The sequence below is a fragment of the Ovis aries genome, chromosome 14, assembly GCF_016772045.2.
Source record: "Ovis aries strain OAR_USU_Benz2616 breed Rambouillet chromosome 14, ARS-UI_Ramb_v3.0, whole genome shotgun sequence".
NCBI classification, from domain to species: Eukaryota; Metazoa; Chordata; class Mammalia; order Artiodactyla; family Bovidae; genus Ovis; species Ovis aries.
The window spans coordinates 63,362,146-63,377,337 of NC_056067.1; the positions used below are offsets into that span (position 1 = coordinate 63,362,146).

General features: G+C 46.5%; 1 pseudogene; it reads right to left on the reverse strand.

Annotated features, from left to right (window-relative positions):
* Positions 1-5,407: 5,407 nt before the first annotated feature.
* Positions 5,408-15,192, reverse strand: LOC101102754 (putative killer cell immunoglobulin-like receptor like protein KIR3DP1; annotated as a pseudogene).

Below are 15,192 nucleotides of genomic sequence, written 5' to 3' on the forward strand. Positions count from 1 at the left end.
AATATTTCTTCCCAGGATTAACATTGCCACTGTTTTCCATTTACTTTTAACACACGTGGTGGGAGTTCGACATCATGCTTTCACTCTCAGTGTAGCATGACACTGAGGTGGAATATACCATAAATTTAAAAATAGAAGTGCGAATACAATGCTAGATTGCCAATATTTTTAAAATACATACGCAACAAGCAACAAAGATTTACTGTATACCATGGGGAGTGATAGTCAATATCTTGTAATAACCTAAAATGGAAAATAATCTGAAAAATAATGTATGCATATTTGTATAACTGAAAATCACCTTGCTGTGCACTTGAGACATTGTAAATCAACTACACTTCAATAAAATATAAATATTATGAGATTAAAAAATGGAACCAGTAAAAGAAATAAATTTTAAAAGAAAGTGAAAGAAAATGAAGTCACTCAGTCATGTCCGACTCTTTGCAACCCTATGGATTGTAGGCTGGCAGGCTCCAATGTTCATGGGATTTTCCAGGCAAGAATACTGGAATGCATTGTCATTCCTTTCTTCAAATAGTGGAGGCCAGCTGCAGCATCCTCCCTGATGGTCTGTGTGCTCACTCTCACATTCCATCTCTGCATGCGGTGTACTCACATGGCACCCTGAGCTGCCCAAAAGAGTCTCAGCCCAGATGGTGGGTTTGTGGAAGGTCCCTGGAAGGAAGTCAGAGGCTGAGTCCTAGGACTTCCCCACCCCTCATTCCCCAGCTCATCTCAGGAGCCCTTCCAGGTTTCACCAGCATCACTCTAGAATCCCAGTGCCCCCAGCTCCTCCCTCACCCATTTCCTGGGACTGAAGTGAGACATGGGGACCCAGGAGCCCTGGGATGACTCACCAGCAGGGTTTGGGGTTCTCTGGCCCAGACTCTGACCTGAAAGCGAGATATATGCCACTGAAAGCTTGGGCTGATTCTCACCCCATCAGAATTCCTGGCCCCTCCAGGTGCCCGAGCACTGAGGTTCCCATGAACTGGTGGTGGGGTGGGCATCCTGTGCCCTCCTGTGGTCCCCTCCCTCCCCTGCACATCTGGCTGAGGAGGAGAAGCTCAGAGAGGATGGAAGGCATGTGTGCAGCTCTGAGCGCCCAGCCGCCCCCGCCCCCGCCCTGTACAGATGAGGAGACCACGGGGCCCTAGAGGACAAACAGGATGTGGTCCCTGGGGGGCTGCCGCCACCCCTCCGGGTTCCCACGGCCGTGGACTCACAGCAGGGAGCGGCCCCTCTGTGGACCCAGCCTGGGTGTCTCCAGGCAGGGCTCAGGAGGCATCTCAGCCCAGACCTGAGGTGTCAGCTCTTTCTCTTTCTGCCCAGTCTGACTGCCTGCTCTAGAGGGTGGGGCCCAGGTTCTCATCCTGAGTCAGTCCGGGACAGTTTGGCTCCAATAGAACTCAGAACTTTATTTTCCCAGTCCCCCCCCCCCCCATAAATGGAATTTACTTCTCGTCTTCGGTCAGTTCATAAGTTATTGCAGAGCACCTACTCTGTACCAGGCATTGATGCCACACAGCAGAAATACACCATGACCCAGGTAAACCCATCCTCTGTAGGTGCTTGAAGAACTAAGATTCTGCAGAATGTGGGCATCAAATGCTAATAATAAATTATTTTTTTAAAAGAAGAAACAAGAAAATAACTAGGTTTCATGTCTACACTGTAAACATTTTAAAAATTGAAGCTCCTGAACTCTGGTCCAAGCATTTCATGGCAAAAAAAGAAAAAAAAATATTAGGGACAACATGTAAACAGTGACAGATTTTCTTTTCTTGGGCTCCAAAATTACCGAGGACAGGGACAGCAGCCATGAAATTAAAAGGCCCTTCTCCTTGAAGGAAAAACTGTGACAAACCTAGACTCTGTATTAGAAAGTGCTGTGTCAACAAAGGTCCTTATAGTCAAAGCTATGGTTTTTCTAGTGGGGATATATGGACGTGAGAGTTGGGCATAAAGAAGGCTGAGTACTGAAGAACACATTTTTAGACTGTAATGCTGGGGAAGACTTTTGAGAACGTCATGGACAGCAAGGAGATCAACCAGATCAATCCTAAAGGAAATCAACCCTGAGAATATTCATTGGTAGGACTGATGCTGAAGCTGAAGCCGCAATAGTTTGACCACATGATGCAAAGAACTGACTATTGGGAAAGACCCTGATGCTGGGAAAGATTGAGGGCAAGAGAAGAGGGTGACAGAGGATGAGACGGTTGGGTGACATCAAGACTCAATGGACTTGACTTTGGGCAAACTCTGGGAGATAGTGAAGGACAGAGAAGCCTGGCATGCTGCAGTCCATGGGGTTGCAAAAGTCACACATGACTTAGTGACTGAACAACAACAACAACGTCTACACTCTACTTGAGGGAACAGCTGCTTGAGGAGGTGGAGAGCCATGGGTGGGAGCGGGTACATTCTAGAGAGAAAAGAACATTCCACAGAACCCTGGACACAGGGTCTTACTGAGGGGGCAGGGGGAGTGGATGGTGGTCATGTACAGTGCTGTCCACTGTTCAAGGGTGATGATTTTATTTTTAAGAAAAAATGGAATATAGAAGCAAGAGACTGTATGATAAGAAAACTTCATGAAGGTCATATTGTATTAGATGCTGTAGAGAAAAGGGAAATGAGAGTATACATTTAATTTTTTTAATTAAAAATAAATAATTTTGACCTTCAATTATTCTGATATGGGCCTGTCAACCAGCATTCTAAATGATTTATGTCGATTTTTCTTATGAAAATTGCCCCTTAATAAGGCAAAACCCACTAACAAGTGATGGAAATGGTGGTGTCTGCCTTTGTGTCCACTTTTGATTGGGAGTACAAAAGGAACTTGTTGAGTCTGAGTGTTCTCAGAAGAGCTGATATGAGAGAGCACACAAGTGTTAAATGGCCCACTTTCTGTGTGTGTGTGTGTGTGTGTGTGTGTGTGTGTGTGTGTGTGTGTGTGGTGTAATTGCACGAGTATCATTTGGAGGGAAGAAAAGGTGAGAGCTGAGGTTGGGGGGGAGGGGTCAACTCTGGAGGACCATGAACAGGACTGAATTCAGATAGAAGAGTTTGGAGTTTGCCCTGAAGATGTAGGCACCACGGAAGGATTGGGGACAGAAAGCAGACTCTGAAATGTGAGTTAGAACGATGAAAAGTGGAGGGTGAACTGGAGATGGGAGTGTGGGTCTGGAGCTCAGAACTCAGGGAGGTTATGGGTGGGATCCAGGTGTGGCTGTGGGTGGGCTCTGTGGATGGAGAGGACATCAGGGGTCAGAGGGGCCCTGGGGACTGAACTCTTTTACTGTGTGATTGAATACGAGATGTGAGTCGAGGAGTTGAGTGTGACCTTCAGCGATGCCCTCAGAGAACTGCTGAACCAAGGGGTGGGGGAGTGAGGAGGGCTGGGGAGTTTTGCAAAGTACTCTTTGCTCCCACAAGAAAGCACAACTCTTCCTCTTGGGCCCAGAGGGCAGGCTTTACTTCTCCCAGTGACAGGCCAGTGTCTGTAAAAAGCAGATTGTGTCTCTGTCCCCTTGAGGGGAAGCATGTGAGTCATTTCTGTCTCTTCAAAGCATCCTTTGATGCTGCATGTTGCTCTCCTCTTCAACCAACGGAGACTCAGGGTTAGACAAGAATGGTCCTCGTCAGAGCTCCTGATCGAGGGCAGACGCATATATTAATACATATGATATACTTCCATGAAGCAAAGTAAAAAAAAGACAGGAAATAGCCTGCTAAAATCATCAACTGCCTCAGGAAGTGGTATTGCAACCACTGAAGTCTATTGATCTATCTATGTATCTATCTACGTAACATCATGGAGAATGGAATGCAAACCACTCCAGTATTCTTGCTTGGAGAATCCCATGGACAGAGGACCCTACAAGGTTTCAGTCCAAAGAGTCACAAAGAGTCGGACATGGCTGAGTGACTAAGCACATGTATCATCTATCTATCCAGTTTCACAGAGTTATAATTGACATACAGCCCTGTGGTATCCAAGGTAATGACCTGACTTACATATATTATGAAATGATTGCACATTCAGATATATTGCACAGCAGTGTGGTATATGCTCCCTCATAGTAACAACACAGAAGCCCCAGCATGTCTTCACTTTTAGTGATCCTGACATTTCTCTTGGTAAAACAGTTCTTGGATGATTTAGTTCTAAGCCAGGGAGAGATCACACACACCACCTCAGGGAGCAACTAAGGCTCTGTGGAGCTTGATTTTCACCCCATTTGCCAGCTCAGTTCACACCGGGGTCCTCATGGTGTTATGCTCTTCAGCCCTCCTCTTGGCTAAGCCAAGCCACATTGCGCCAACAGTTGATAACTTAAAAGGCACAAGATTCTCAAATCCTTTGCTTTGGTGAAAAGAAGCAAAAAAGACAAAACATGCAAATATCGATGGATTAACACAACACATGCAAAGCCTCCCTGGGGCAAGTGTTCCCTCTGTAGCCCTTCAGTGATCTGGCGTGGAATGTCCAGTAGAATTCTCTGTGGTGACGGGACTTTTTAAACATCTGCTCTGTCCAGCACCATGGCACCTGGCCACATGACGCTACCAAGAACATGAAATGTGGTGGGTGTGACTGAAGAACTGAATGCTCTACTTCATATACGTGTAGAGTCATTGTACCGCGTGGCTGGGTAACTACTTTATCGGCCGCTGCAGACCCAGCCTGAAGGAGATTTGTCGTCCTGTTTCTACCCCTGGAACCCCAGCACCCTCAGGGCACATGGCTGGGAAAGGCTGAGGGGGCTTCCCCGGTGGCTCAGTGATAACAAGTCCACCTTCCAATGCAAGAGACATGAGAGACGTGGGTTCAATCCCTGGGTCAAGAAGATCCCCTCGAGAAGGCAATGGCAGCCCACTGCAGTATCCTTGCCTGGAGAATCCCGTGGACAGAGGAGCCTAGTGAGCTACTCACCATCCATGGGTTTGCAAAGAGTCGGATATGACTGAATCGACTTAGCATGCACACACGCGGCCTCAGATCGCTAGTGCCACCACAATGGATCTCTCAAACAGAATATACTTCATCTTTTTAAAGCCCATCTAGCATTGATTTTATTTATTTATTTTTATTTTTAAATTTTATTTTAGTTTTTTATTTTTAAATTTTAAAATCTTTAATTCTTACATGCGTTCCCAAACATGATTTTATTATCTTCATGGAAAGCATTTTATGTTAATTGTAACAGTGTGCACATGCCAATCTTAAACTTCCAATCTATCTCTCCCCCCACCCTTCCCCTCTGTAACTCTAAGATTGTTCTCTAAGTCTACAAGTCTGTTTCTGTCTTGTAAATATGTTCATCCTTGTAAAACATTACCACATAGACATTATATTTATTTTTTTTAACTGAATAATTTGAAGAGTCAAATGGCAAATTTTTTATGCTTTATTGGAATTTTAGAAAAAGTAGGATGATCATAGTAACCTGTCCAGGATGTGTGATTGATTGTACCTTCTCCCCAAATGGTGAGATAGATAAAATGTAGTCCTAGAATAGCCAGGAGATTACTAAGAGGTTGTGGGAGTTTTGAAGACGATCCTATAATTCTTGGACTGCACTGTTACCTCAGAGTTGCTGGGCTGCTTTGGAGGAGGAGGAGTGTCCACGGAGGAACCCCTTAAAAAAGAGACATAAGTCCTCGATTTGTAACACTCTATGTGCTCACAGCCTGGGGACAGGTCAGGGCTCAGCATGGTCGTGGTTTACATTGAATTCTTCATAGATACTGGACTCGGTGAAGAGGTGCATGGGGCTCGAGGGAGCGGGAGTGAAGTCTCTCAGACAGGGTCCCGTGGTTCAAGTGGGCGTATATCAAGTCTTCTGCTGCAGGATCCTGAGAGGAAGGAGGTGTGAATGATGGACTGGGGCATGACCTTCGAAGGCTGGGCCACTGGGTATTGGAGAGGCTCAGGCTATGGCAAGGGTTTGTCCTGGGAGGACTCACCTCGCTGTTCACTATTCTGTCTTCCTTGGGCTCTCCTTCTGTGAAGGAAACATCTGAGAATGGAAGAGAGTCAAGGCTTTTTGGGGTGGAGGCAGTTATTCCAGACCTCCGTATCTTTGATGGGGACATCAAAGCCAGAAAAAGGCAGGGGTATGCCCCAGGTGTTGAGACTGTCTGCTACACACACACACACACACACACACACACACACACACACACACCCATATACAAGCCCAGCCATTCATGGACTGTCTTATGATCCTGTGCAAACCCATGGACCCATCCCACGTCTTCTGTTATGGACCATCCTTTTCTGTGTAATAGCAGATTCCCAAGATCATGTAGGGAATAGAACAGATGGCTGTGGTTGAAAGGAAGAACAGGGCTTGGAATGTCCCTGGTGGCCCGGGGATTAAGATCCTACCATCCAGTGCAGGGGCGCAGGCTGTATCCCGGGTGGGAGAACTATGATCCCACCTGCCTTGAAGCAACTAAGCCCCACGTGCTGCACCTGCTGAGGCCACAAGCTCTGCAGCCTTGAACTGCACCCCAGCTCCACAATGAGGATCCCCCGGCTGCAGCCAAGACCTGATGCAGCCAAGAATAAATCAACACATATTTTCATAAAAAGAACAGGGCTTCATGGGTCTCTGGAAGACGTTCCATCAGGGATCTCAACACTGGAGATCAGTTTTTAACCTACAGGAAGTCAAAATGCCATTCTCTGCTGTGAACCCAACTCCCCCTGGGTCAGATGATACTGAGCTTGCCACTTTCAGACTTACGATTTTGGGTAGAAAAGCAGTGACAGACAAGAGCAGCGAGGATGATGCTGGTAGAGGTGAAGGCTATGACAAGCCCAAAGACAATGTACCACGTGCTGGAGTGTTCTCGAGGAAGCGGTGCTTCTACCAACAAGCAAATGGAAGAAAATCTGGTTATTTGTTGAGTAGGCTGTGCCCCTACACCTTGGATTTATTGTATCCTTGTGTCAAACTGTCAGCATCTGGCAACCTGATCAGTGATGGTCTCCGCTTCCCAGGAGGTACCAAAGCATCCCGGAGAGATGATAGCAGTGGATAAAGTAGAGAGGCTGTGCAAGACCAGCTGAAGTCTGAATCAAGGTCTCTTGGGCATTGAATCAATCATTGTCTGGTGCCCCATATTACAAGCCATGGCATTTTTGCATGAATGGAGACTGCGTTAATCCACAATACATTTCCCCTCCATCCACACAGACCTGGAATGGAATCCTCAGGAAGACACGACACTTATATATCTGAACTGTGGAATGTTTAGTTCATAAACACTAGCAGAGGAATGACACATACTGAAGGTGCTCCCTAAAATCCTCCGCTTGCCCCCCCACATCCATCCTCAAAGATCCTGGGGGAGGGAAAGGAAGCATCTCCTTTAAGCGTGGGGTCAGGTCAGTCTGACCCACTTTGTCCAGTTTAGGAATTCCCAGTCCCCGAGCATGAGAAGCTCAATGTCCCCTGTGGGTCTCCTGCAGACCATGGTCTCAAATGCTAACTTAACAGCGATGTTGAGGAGCCCAAAGTCACAGAGTTGGGAGGTGGTTGAGCCCACACTCACACAGCAACCCTCTGTCTTCTCAGAAATTTGCTGAGATAGGAGACTGTCTTGCTTACCTTCTGTGGTGTGTGGATCCATGGGTGATGAGCAAGTACTTGTAGTGGATTCTAGGAGAAAAAGACAGGGTTAATAAGTAACCTTCCTCATACTGACTGAATGAGGACTATTCTTTCTGGAAGGTTGACCTCTGCCTGTCCTTGACTCTGTCATCCCTCAGGGCACTGATGGGGGAGGGGAGAACTTCTGGTTCCTCCCTGTGAGTGCGTTGAGTAGACCCTCCATCCTGGAGATGTGATGGTGAAGGATGTGGGAAGGATACGCCTGGTGGTGAAAGACAGTTGTTAGCTAGAGACATTCTCTCTGCTTCGGGAATGAGTGTCCATGCTCCTTAATTGGGAAATCTCCTGTATGTCAGAGGTGCTTCTGGGAAAAGACTAAAAGCAAGGAGCCAAGGCAATCTCTGATCTTCCCAAATCAGCCCAGCCTTTCCCTCCCCTGGATTTCCCTCTTTATTGCCTGGATAGACAGGATTCTGAGGTGAAGCATCTATACTGGAGATGGAAGAGGGTTGAGATGTCATCTACCATCTCTCTTCCTCTCTGGTTCTCATCGCCTCCATTTCCCCAGAAGCCCTAAGGTTCCCCTGACACCAGCATGGATCCCTTGAGATAGAGCTCAGTGATGCAGTAAGATGTTATGGAAAAACCCAAATGGACTTCTTGGCCAACGCAATGTGATTTAGTGCATTGTGAAGCATGGGAATCTTCTTGGGGTTCTGGAGACAAGAATATTGGAGTGGGTTGGCATTTCCTCCCCTAGGGGACTATGTGTTGTCCAACTCCTCACTATGACCTGTCAGTCTTGGTGGCCCTGCACGACATGGCTAATAGCTTCATTGAGTTATGCAAGCCCCTTCACCAGGACAAGGCTGTGATACATGAAGCAGAGATAGTGAATGACAGAGGAGTCGCTTGTGGTGCAGTCCAGGGGGTCGCTAGGAATTGGACACAGCTTAGCGACAGCAAGCTGGAACAGCAACAAGAAAGCATGGGCCAGGAAGAGGTGCCTTACCTGTGACAGACAGGAACAGTGGGTCGCTGGAGTCTGACCACGAGTAGGGAGAGCGAGTGAAGGATCCGTAGCACCTGTAGACCCCGCTGTGGTCAGGGGTCCCAGGACCCAGAGGGAACTCTGCCTGGAGTGTTCCATGGGAGCTCTGCCCTCCAGCAAGTGGGCACTCAAGGTTCTCCCCGTCCCTGAGCAGATGGAACTGGTCAAAGGCACTTTCGGAGCTGCAGACCAACGTCACGTTCTCTCCTGACCTCACCACGGGGCCCCCCTGGGCTGAGAGAGAGGGTTTCTTGGACAGACCTGGAAGGAGGAGACCTTCATCTTAGAGCACAAAGTAACTCTAGTCCTAAGTACAGGACTAAAGCCGGAAGTGTGCAACAAGAGAGGCACTGCAGTGAGAAGGCCGCCCACCGCCAGGAGAGAAAGCCCCACAGCAAGGGATACCCAGCACAGGGAAAAATTCAGAAATAACTTTAAATATGGGGTATCATTTAAAATCCAATTAAAAATAATTTTTTAAATGGAATGTCATTTAAAATCATTTTTTAAAATCTGCCTCCACAACAGATTTGAAAAAAAATTTTAAAATATAAATTCATTTATTTTAATTGGAGGCTAATTACTTTACAATATTGTATTTGTTTTGCCATACATCAACATGAATCCGCCATGGGTGTACACGTGTTCCCCATCCTGAACCCCTCTCCCACCTCCCTCCCCATACCATCCCTCTGGACATCCTAGTGCACCAGCCCTGAGCATCCTGTATCATGGGTTGAACCTGGACCGACGATTTGTTTCACATATGATATTATACATCTTTCAATGCCATTCTCTCAAATCATCCCACCCTCACACTCTCCCACAGAGTTCAAAAGACTGTTCTATACATCTGTGTCTCTTTTGCTGTCTCACATACAGGGTTATCATTACCATCTTTCTAAATTCCTTATATATGCATAGGTATACTCTATTTGTGTGTTTCTTTCTGGCTTACTTCACTCTGTATAATAGGCTCCAGTTTCATCCACCTCGTTAGAACTGATTCAAATACATTCTTTTTAATGTCTGAGTAATACTCCATTGTGTATATGTACCACAGCTTTCTTATCCATTCATCTGCTGATGTACATCTAGGTTGCTTCCATATTCTGGCTATTATAAACAGTGCTGCGATGAACATTGGGGTACACGTGTCTCTTTCAATTTTGGTTTCCTCAGTGTGTATGCCCAGCAGTGGGATTGCTGGGTCATAAGGCAGTTCTATTTCCAGTTTTTAAAGGAATCTCCACACTGTTCTCCCTAAAGTCAGGAACAAGACTTTTTAAAAGGTTCCCACCTTTAGTACTACTATTCAACATAGTTTTGGAATTTTTGGCCACAGCAATCAGAAAAGAAAGAGAAATAAAAGAATCCAAATTGGAAAAGAAGAAGTAAAACTCTCACTGTTTGCAGATGACACGATCCTCTACATAGAAAACCCTAAAAACTCCACTAGAAAATTACTAGAGCCAATCAAGGAATATAGTAAAGTTGCAGGATATAAAATCAAAACACAGAAATCCCTTGCATTCCTATAGACTAATAATGAGAGAATAGAAAGAGAAATTAAGGAAACAATTCCATTCACAATTGCAATGAAAAGAATAAAATACTTAGGAATATATCTACCTAAAGAAACAAAAGACCTATGTATAGAAAACTATAAAAGACTGGTGAAAAAAATCAAAGAGGACACAAATAGATGGAGAAATATACCGTGGTCATGAATCGAAAGCATCAATATAGTGAAAATGAGTATACTACCCAAAGCAATCTATAGATTCAATGCAATTCCTATCAAGCTATCAAGGGTATTTTTCACAGAGCTAGAAGAAATACTTTCACAATTTGCATTGAAATACAAAAAACATCGAATAGCCAAAGCAATCTTGAGAAAGAAGAATGGAACTGGAGGAATCAACCTGCCTGACTTCAGGCTCTACTACAAAGCCACAGTCATCAAGACAGTAAGGTACTGGCACAAAGACAGACATATAGATCAATGGAACAAAATAAAAAGCCCAGAGATAAATCCACACATTTATGCACACCTTATCTTTGACAAAGGAGGCAAGAATATACAATGGAGTAAAGACAATCTCTTTAACAAGTGGTGCTGGGAAAACTGGTCAACCACTTGTAAAAGAATGAAACTAGAACACTTTCTAACACCATACACAAAAATAAACTCAAAATGGATTAAAGATCTAAACCTAAGACCAGAAACTATAAAACTCTTAGAGGAGAACATAGGCAAAACACTCTCTGACATAAATCACAGCAGGATTCTCTATGATCCACCTCCCAGAATATTGGAAATAAAAGCAAAAATAAACAAATGGGACCTAATTAAAATTAAAAGTTTCTGCACAACAAAGGAAACTATAAGCAAGGTGAAAAGACAGCCTTCAGAATGGGAGAAAATAATAGCAAATGAAGCAACTGACAAAGAATTAATCTCAAAAATGTACAAGCAAATCCTGCAGCTCAATTCCAGAAAAATAAATGACTCGATCAAAAAAATGGACAAAGAACTAAACAGACATTTCTCAAAGAAGACATACAGATGGCTGGCAAACACATGAAAAGATGCTCAACATCACTCATTATCAGAGAAATGGAAATCAAAACCACAATGAGGAACCATTCCATGCAGTCAGAATGGCTGCTATCCAAAAGTCTACAGGCAATAAATGCTGGAGAGGGTGTGGAGAAAAGGGAACCCTGTTACACTGTTGGTGGGAATGCAAACTAGTAATATCCTTTTTTAAAAAACCCAATACAATATTGTAAAGTAATTAGCCAAAATACATAAATTCAAATTTAAAAAAGGAATATATGTATATGAATAGCTGAACCATTCTGTTGTACAACAGGAATCAACAACATCTTAAATCAACCAAACTTCAACAAAAATCAATAAGAAAAAATAGATTTAAAAAATCAACCTTATTGGGCTGCTCTAGAAAACCGTAACCTACTAACTACTTTTGGGACCATCAGAAAACATGGTATTGATCCAGAAGCAGACATTATGGAGTGGAAATTGCCAGAATCTCACAGGATCTTTGACCACCTCATTCTTGAGGGAGTGTTCAGTGCTGCCCTGTCCGACCCCAGGGGCTGGACGTGACTCCTTAGTGGGAGGATAGGAGGGACCACTCCCCCCTCTTTGTGCAGAAGGATGCATTAAACCACAAGGCTGAGCAACTTCAGGGTGTCAACCTCCATCTCGATCACCCAGGAGCAGGACTGCAGGGGGCCGGTACCACAGTGTGCTGCTGACAGAGGAAGGAGCTCTGACATGAAAGCAGGAAACCAACCCCTTAACCACCCATCAGTGGCTGTCTGAGCGGGAAGGCCCGCGTCCCTGCTCTGGTACACTTTTCTCTGTTGGTCGTTCTTTCACGTTCTTGCTCCTTCCCTCTGTCACCAGCTGTGTCTTCCTGTAGACACATGGCAGGGACTCTGTTCTCTTTTCCCTTCTGCGTCCACACCTCCTCTCTCTGCTTTGTTCCCTCTCCCGAGTTTGTGAGTGTCTCTGCACGCCTGTCATTCTCTCCCGGTACTGACGCTGGACTGGACACAACACCTTCTGTGACACAGAGAGCAGAAGGCAATGGTCTGGCCACACTCACCTGAGATGATGATGTCCACGGGGTCGCTGGGAGCTGACCACACATAGGGGGAGTGGCTGAAAGAGCCATAGCATCTGTAGGTGCCCGCACTCGCCAAAGTCATGGGGCCAATGGAGAAGTCAGCTGGGACATGCCCACTAGTGAGCATCTGTCCACGTCTCTGGAAATGCCCTGTGCTATTTTCTTGGTGCAAGATAAACTTGTCAAACCCCAGCAGTGACTGACAGCGGAGGGTCATATTCTCTCCTGCACGCATGAGGGGGCTGGGGTGGGCTGAGATGGAGGGTTTTGTGAAGACACCTAGGAGCAAAGAGCTTGTGAGCTTCAGTGAGTCACCCCACCTTGGCGCTTCCCCTGACATCTGAAGGTGTAAAAAATCTCCCATGAAGCAGCAACACCAATTACCCTTCCTGTCTGTTCTGTTGCATTTTCTTTAGCCTTGTTCTTGGGGTCTGGCTCATGCTTTTCTGTTTCTCTTTGCTCAAGACCTCCAGCCTCCTCTGTGTTTATTCTAAGCTCTTTAGCTGTTGGATCTGCTCTCAGCTTCAGGCATGCATGACACTTCAGACACTTCAGTCCTGTCCAACTCTGCAACCACATGAACCATAGCCTGCCAGGCTCCTCTGTCCATAGGATTCTCCAGGCAAGAATACTGGAGTGGGTTGTCATGCTCTCAGCTTCATGCTATCCCTGATATGTTGGTGGGGAGCTGGGTGGTTCTGACGATGAATTCCCTGCCTCCGTTCACACTCATCTAGAATGTGGGTGATGACTGGCAGGAGATTGGAAAGGAGGTGGAGAAAAAAGGGAACATTTCCCCATCTGTGACCCCCAACTAACGCCTCTGGAGACATTCCTTGACTCCTCCCTGGGGCTCCAGCTCCTTCATATGGGATTACAGCTCACTCCTGGGTGGCAGGTGCTGGATCAGGGTCACTCCCCATCCTCCCTGCTGACAGGCAGCGGCAGCATCCTGTCTAACTAATGCCTAGGGAGGCTCCTCCTTCCTTTGCCAGAGCACCCCATCTATTCAACACCCTGAGTTTAAACTCTCACAGTGGGTTCTCTTTCCTGATTCATTCCTGGCTGGAAATCCTGAGTAAATCTTTGACCATGTAAGGAACTTGGACCTAGGATGGGATTGCCTGCATAGACAGCTGTCCTGGGCTGGGCTGGACCCCTCCTACCTGTGACCACAATCTGCAGGGGGTCACTGTGTCTGGACAACACAGGAAGAGAACTGGAGAATCTGGAACATGTGTAGGACCCGGCATGTTCTCTGGTCACTGGGCCAAGGGTGAAGGTGTTGAAATGATTTCCATGGAGCTCAGTCAAACTGGTCCCATCTGTTTTGAACAGTTTGAATCTCTTACGTGGAGAACGGAAGTGACACTGAAGAGTCACAGTCTGTCCTAAGGGAACCATGGGGCTTGGCCAGGCTGACAAAGAGGGCTTGTCATATTCACCTAGGAGAGAAGGAGTCACAGGTTTTGAGAGGAAAATAGGAAAGGTCCCCTCTCCCCACTGGACTTGTTGGAGTGCTTCCCTTTCAATTCTTCCAAGGCACCAATCCTAAAGTGCATCACCCTGATACTCAAGGACACCTGGGGCTGGGGGACAGACAGAGACACAGTCAACCCAGGACAGACATCACGGAGATTCTAAGAATATGATTCTCAGCAGTGATTTTTATCAGGAGAATAACTCCTTGCATTGACAAAATGTTGAAAGCTCTCTCAAAACACAAAACACTGGGCATTCCTGTGTGGTCCGATCATTAGGACTCAGCACTTTCTCTGCCAAGGGCCCGGGTTGAATCCCTCATCATGAAACTGAGATCCTGCATGCTGTACAATGCAGGCAAAAGAAACACCACCAAAAAACTGATGCCTGGAAAAGAAGTGGGAGGGCTTCCCTGTTGGATTTGTTGTAGCTCAAGCGGTAAAGAAACTTCCTGCAACGCAGGAGAGCAGGGTTCAGTCCCCAGGTAGGGAAGATCCCCTGGAGAAGGAAATGGCAATCCTGTCCAGTATTCTTGCCTGGAGAATCCCATGGACAGAGGAGCCTGGTGAGCTACAGTCCGTGCGGTCGCAAAGATCGGAAACAACTGAGTGACTCACAGTAACACAACTAACAAATGAAAAAGCCACTTGACTGAAAAGAAGGAAATAAAGCTGGAACCTGGCTCCTTTGTTAGCTAACCTACACCAAATGTGTGACAAGATCCAGGTGGCCCTGCCTGATGACCAGACCATTCCCTGGGCTCAGGTCCAGCGGGCTTCCTGCAGATCCTGTTGTTAAGGGCCAGCTGGAGATGCCATGAGCCGGCTTGTAGGGGAGGGTCTGTGGGCTGCAAGCCTCTTGCTCCCCTCTCATGATAGAAATGGCGCTCACTGGGCCTAGCTCCCAGCTCCCAGACTTCACACTGTGCCTTCAGGTCCAGAGTCCAGAGCTGGGTTAACTTCTGGGGAAGGTGAAGATGAGTACCAAGGCCAATAGGAGGACCTGGGATCCACAGGGAATGCGGGTCTCACTGTACTGACACCCAGCCCCCAGTGTCATCTGCATCAGCCCCAACTGCTCTGCTCAACAGAGAAATAAGGGATAGGGAGGACTCACCCACAGCTGCCCAGATCCTCAGACTCACACACAATCCTAGAAGGAAAAGCACGTCAGAGATGGCTTGTCCCGATGGACCCCACGCTCTTTGCACCCTCATCCAGGGAACCTGGTCAGTGGTGTGAAGACCTCCTAATTTCCACCATAACCCTCTCCAACCGTGTCTTTCTGGACTCACCGAGACTCAGGAGGCTGAGGAGTGTGGGGCACATGGCTCTGCTTCTGTGAGACCGGAGGCAGAACT